The sequence below is a fragment of the Medicago truncatula genome, chromosome 3 (genome assembly GCF_003473485.1).
Source record: "Medicago truncatula cultivar Jemalong A17 chromosome 3, MtrunA17r5.0-ANR, whole genome shotgun sequence".
Classification (NCBI taxonomy): Eukaryota; Viridiplantae; Streptophyta; class Magnoliopsida; order Fabales; family Fabaceae; genus Medicago; species Medicago truncatula.
Window position 1 is genome coordinate 700,700 of NC_053044.1, and position 6,000 is coordinate 706,699.

The following is a 6,000-nucleotide window of genomic DNA, read 5'->3' on the forward strand; positions in this document are numbered from 1 at the left end:
ATATGGTGGGGTTTATTTCCTAACGGTGGTGTGGTCTACACGCTCATGATTCTTATATCAATTTTTAAATATTTATTAAATACTTCTTCTTCTTTTTTTTTTTTTTTTATTTATTCATTTTTAGATATATAAATCACAATGAAATCAAAATAATTGATGATCTATCAAACTCAAATCTTTCATTTAAATCTAACCTTCTATGTTCCCACACAAAATCACTCCCCGTTTTAAAAAATATAAGCAAATTTGAAATATAAATCACTTCCAAGTTCATGACATAATTCAAGTATTTGCGATAAGGAAAGTTCAACACAAGTTCTGTCAAGCTCTTGTTGAAACATGAGTTGCAGCCCAATATAGTGTCTATGGATTTAGCTACTATATATCTCTAGACAGAACAACAAAGAAGACAAAACTGTGAACAAGAGGCTATGGCTTTCCCTTGAAGAGTTCAGTCAATTTAGAAGTAGAAAGAGGTTTTCATGTGTCAGTAAATATGGATTTGAGCAGGAGAAATGGTTATGCTGCTGCAATTTTTTGGATAGGTAGTCAACAGTGTTTTCCGTGTTCGGTTGTAGGCAGCCTGCAAAATTCAGCATGAGAAATATATCCTTTTATAATATTATTTTAATTATAAATTAAAAAATTAATTAAGTTTCAATTTTTTTTTGAATAATTAATTAAATTTCATTGAAATGTGAACAACCTTAAACACTATAAAATGAACTTATCTTATTTGTCAAATAATATTTGATCTTGAACGCACGCGCGCGCCTGCGTACACGCTCGCACACACAAATATACACAAATATAGATATATATATATAGTTAAGCGCGGTAAAAATGTGGATGTACGATCACGTTCCACTAGTGTCAATAATTATAACTATATTTATGTTCTATATTTATGTTATTTTCTTATATATATTCTTCAAATAAATAATAAACTATATTTGCGGAGGGAGTTAATAAATAGTACTCGTCCCTCCATCTCAAATATAGGTTAAAAAAAAGTCACACAAGTCAGATGCATTTGATTCAAATTTTAACCTAATACATCAATTTTGTTTAGTTTTTTAACCATATACATTTTCGACGGTCCATTTAGATTTGCAAAAGTAAGAGCTTGTTCTAATTTTGTTGGAACATTTATGATAGAATATATGGTGGTATCTCAATGAATTCTCCCACTTTTCTATGTACAAAGTCTAGGTCAATTCTACTTCTCTAAGTTCCATTTTCAGTTGAGATAGTTATACTTAGTATAAAAGATGAGACTAATATAAAATAGAGGAAACGATAAGATTAACACCATATTGAACAAACTATTTATCCCAACTAACAAACTTTAAGCTAACATAGAAAACCAAATGTTTAGTTTACTTTAGTTTTCTTTTTCTTTTAGGTAAAATTAATTATATTAAATTTTTTTGAGAGAATAATTATACACTTAATTAATTTATCATAGTTCATATAATTGGACTTTTTTTGTTGTTGAAAGAAGTTCATATAATTGGAATTGAAAACCTTTCCTAGGCATGACTAATAATTGAACCCACTCTTGTGTAAAAATATGGAGGACGTTAATGAGGTGGACCGAATAAGTCACTGAATAGCAAAAAAGCCTCCTCATGATTCTTCATGTGTCCAAATTAAATTAAGTGACCGATTACTTGATTTATTTAAACAACCTAAATCTGACTAAGTACCGAAGTAAAGATAATCATGATCAGAGAGCTAAACTTGTACAAATAATCAACAAACTCAGTATGTTTTAGTTTAGCTTCTATCCCCAACAAAGGTGTGTTCAGGTCCCTCCCACCGTGGAAAACAAGATACTCCATTGAAAAGCCAAAAATCCAAACTTCATTGAATCTGTCAACAAAAATGATTGTTTAAATAACACGTCTTTTTTTTTATTGAGGACGAACTAACTTAATTATTAATTAGCACGTACTCTCTTGAATATATACTATCCGGTCACTATAATAAACAAAAATTAACATTTTAGCTAAATTTATTTATTAAATGAATCTAAAATTTAAATTTTTAATTATAACAATGATCGGATGGTATATATATGTATCACACTTTATTTGTCTCGTGGGTAGATATACATATCTCACACTTTTTTCAAAGGAAAATGAAACACAACAGGTCCCTATTGGGAAAATCCCCAATTATGTTGCTACCAAACTGTATCCCTCTCAAACATATATATAGTATGATAGTGATACATTTTTCACATGAATATTATCTTTAAATATATGAATAACAAGAAGGTTAATGGTTGTATAAAGTAGCCAAACTGATATGTACATGCAGAGGTTTGACTTATAATAGGAAACTTAATAGTTGTATAAATAAAGTAGCAATGAAAAATAATGTAATTTGATCTTCTTCTTTTTTTGGTACAAATACAATTTGATCTTTAAATTGCATAACTTTGTCTCTAAACAATAAATCTATATAATATAAATTTAGGACCTATTTCATGTTCCTTAATGGAAATAATGCTCTACTCTTTTGCTCTTGATATGTGTTATTGAAGTAGATAAAATAGTCACAAGGAAGGGGGGGTTTGAATTGTGACCCTTTAAAAATTATCCTGAAACTTAAAAATGATTCTCAAGTTGTTTACTTGGAATTATGTTAACTTTCTGACTTCAGAATGTTCTGAAGTTCATAAACAAAATTGCTTAATAAAGTATAAGTGTAAGTGTGTGTTGTGTATACTGTAAATAAAAGAGTATAGAGAAGAAAGAAAGAACACACAAAGAGTTATAGTGGTTCACCCAATGTGGGCTAGTCCACTCCCCACAATCCTGTGAGAGTTTCCACTAAGATGCTTGAGATAACCTCTCAAGTCCTGCACCTTACAATCTTGTTCACCTGAACAATTACACTCCTGTATTCTCTAAGCCTCAGCAGGCTTGCACCTTCTTGCTAAGTTAACCACTTAGACTTTTACAACCTTTGCTCAACCTAACACTTTAGGACCTCTAAAAGCTAGATGAGACTTTGTTACAATTTGTATGGAAGTTGGGTGTTTGTAAAACAAACAATGAAAGAAGAAGAAGAGGTTATCCTACAGATAACAAGAGTATTGATTTGCACTAAGTTGATGAAAGACTTAGAGATTGATCAATTTCAGTTTGCAAAAGCTTCAAACAAAATCAGAGTTGTTTTCTTGTATGCTTTGCAATGGTGCAAGTTTTGCTAAGGCCAAGCCCTCTATTTATAGAGTCCTTGGGCTCATATAGCCGTTGTAGGGTGTTCAATGGTGTTATGCCATGTGTCCTGGGTCCCACAAGCTTTAACTTGAAATTCTGGGCAAACATTCTGATCTCTGATGAACATCAGAATGTTGTTGTGTTCATGATGATCTTCATCTGGGTTCATCACGTTCTTCATCTGGGTTCATCATGTATGAATGAACACATGAAGTTCTGGGCTATGCATATGCTTTTCATATGAATTTCTGGACAATAACCAATGTATGGACTTTTCTTCATACATCAGAATGTTCCTTTCCCAGATTTTGTCTTGGAACCGGTGCAGGAGGATTTAGTGGGATTCTGCATCTTCATGCCCATGCTTTGAGAGATTGTGTTGTCCTTGTTCAGTACCAACTCTCAGACGTGTCTATCTCTTGTTGAAGATGACAGATTTGCTTTGCTTTTGCTTTTTGCTTTTCACCTACTATACTGTTCATAAAGTAAGCATGAGCTGAGCTTGAACATTCTGATCATCAGAATGTTCCATCTGTTTCACTTAGGATGATTTGTAAGACTATCATTTGATGTAATCAAATCCTAATAGTGAAACAATAATGAAGAGCAGTGATGATAACATCTAGGATGATATTCCTTTGTGAAATATTCCTAGTACATCAATGTTCATAGTCTTAAATGAACATTGAATGCCTTCTTTGACATAACTCTTGTATATGCCTTTATTGCTTGATTGATCCATGCAAATGTACTTTCCTGGACATATATTCATGTCACATGTGCCTTGCATGACCTTGATCACAGTTCTTGAGATTCTTGGCTTGTATAAGAACAACCTTCTGAACTAGGTTGCTTCTGAACAACCTTCTGAACTAGGTTGCTTCTGAACAACCTTCTGAACTAGGTTGCTTCTGAACTGGTTGCTTCTGAACAACCTTCTGAACTAGGTTGCTTCTGAACTTGGTTGCTTCTGAACAACCTTCTGAACTAGGTTGCTTCTGAACTTGGTTGCTTCTGAACAACCTTCTGAACTAGGTTGCTTCTGAACTTGGTTGCTTCTGAACATTCTGATCTTCGAGCAACATTCTGATCTAACTTTCTGACCTCAGTGTTAGATCATGAATTCAAATGTCCTTTGATTTCTTGATTCTTGGTATGATTCAAACCTTGTTCCTGTCTTAGTAAAACAATCAAGAGCACAAGTTAAATACCAAGGAATTAATCAAAGTCCATTAATTCTTTAATCATATTTGTTTATTATCTTTAAAATTAATTAGGGATTTTGCCTCAACAATCTCCCCCTTTTTGAAGATGATAAACTTATGATTTAGGATTAAGGATTTTGATTATATAACAGAGCTAAAAAATTTATTTTAATGCTCCCCCTCATTTTTATAATCCATTATGCAGAGTTTTTAAGAACTTTAAAAAGCTCCCCCTCAATTTCATAATCTTTTGCATGAAGTAAAAATATGCAAGACTGAACCAAATTCAATATTCATTCATTTGATATAACATGAAGTACATTACATGAAAAGATGGTTCAAAAACAAAAAAGAAAATCAAAGTGCATGTGATCAAGAAAAGCAAAAGATGGAATTTATAAATTCCAATATCAATTGATCACCTAGACCTACTTAGGGCCTATAACTAAAAAAAACTTAAAGACTTTGAATCCTAAAGCTTCTCCCCCTTTTGTCATCTGCAAAAAGGATAGGGAGGATTTCTGAAAAGATTCATGGAGTGGAGTCTCCAGAATCAGAAGAGGGTTCTGCTTCAAAGATGGAGGGGTCATCAAAAACTGGAGGTGGAATGGCTAAACCAGGAGCATGGACTTTGACAGTCCAGTCAGCCAGCACACAAGCAATTTTGTGGGTCTTGGTGGAGACTCTAAGTGCCCTTGAGGCTATCTTCTCTGCTCTTGAAGGCTTAGCAGGTTCAACAGGACCAGAGGCTTCAGCTTGCTCTTTGTTTGCAGACACAAAGGTATTGAGAGAGTCAAATAAGGCAGCCATGTTTGGAAGTTTGCTTTTTGTGGTGGTTTTCATTTGTGGTGGTGGTGAAGTGGATGAAGGAATGAAAGGTGGAGTAGGAAGGTCAGAGACCAAGAAGTTGGTAGCACCTGCAACAGAACCCATGGTTGAGGATGATGGGTTAACATTCTGACCATTTTGGGCCATGAGCTGTACCTCCTCAGAGGGCAGAGATCCTGATGCCAAAGGCATGGGATCAACTGACAGCTGGCCATCTGAAGGAAGTTCATTTGAGGCATGCTGATCATCAAGCTCTTGATTGTGTTGATCAGCCATGACATGAACATCTTCATCAATCTGGGCTTCAGACACTGCAACATTCTGAGCAGCACAAGTTTCAACATTTTGAACATCAGGAATTTCAACATTCTGACCTTCTTGAGCTTGCTGAGTTGTTTCTTGTCCATCTTGAAACACTTCACTATTGAAGTCAGTGTTGATATCTTCAATATTGAGATCAAATCCAGTTGAGAAATCCACATCTTGAGCTTCTTCTTCAATGTTCATATTTGAAGCCAAGATCTCAGCCACTTCCTGAGTTTCTCCATCAACATCCTGAGTATCAAACTCAATATTTTCTTCAACTCTTTGATCTTGATCAACAGAGTTGGGAACAACATCTTGAGGGATTTCTTCACTTTCCTCAGCTTGATTGACTTTCTCAGCTTCTTTTTGAAGAGATGCATCATCAACCTTCTGAACATCATCTTCTTCAATCAAGGTTTTGAACTGCG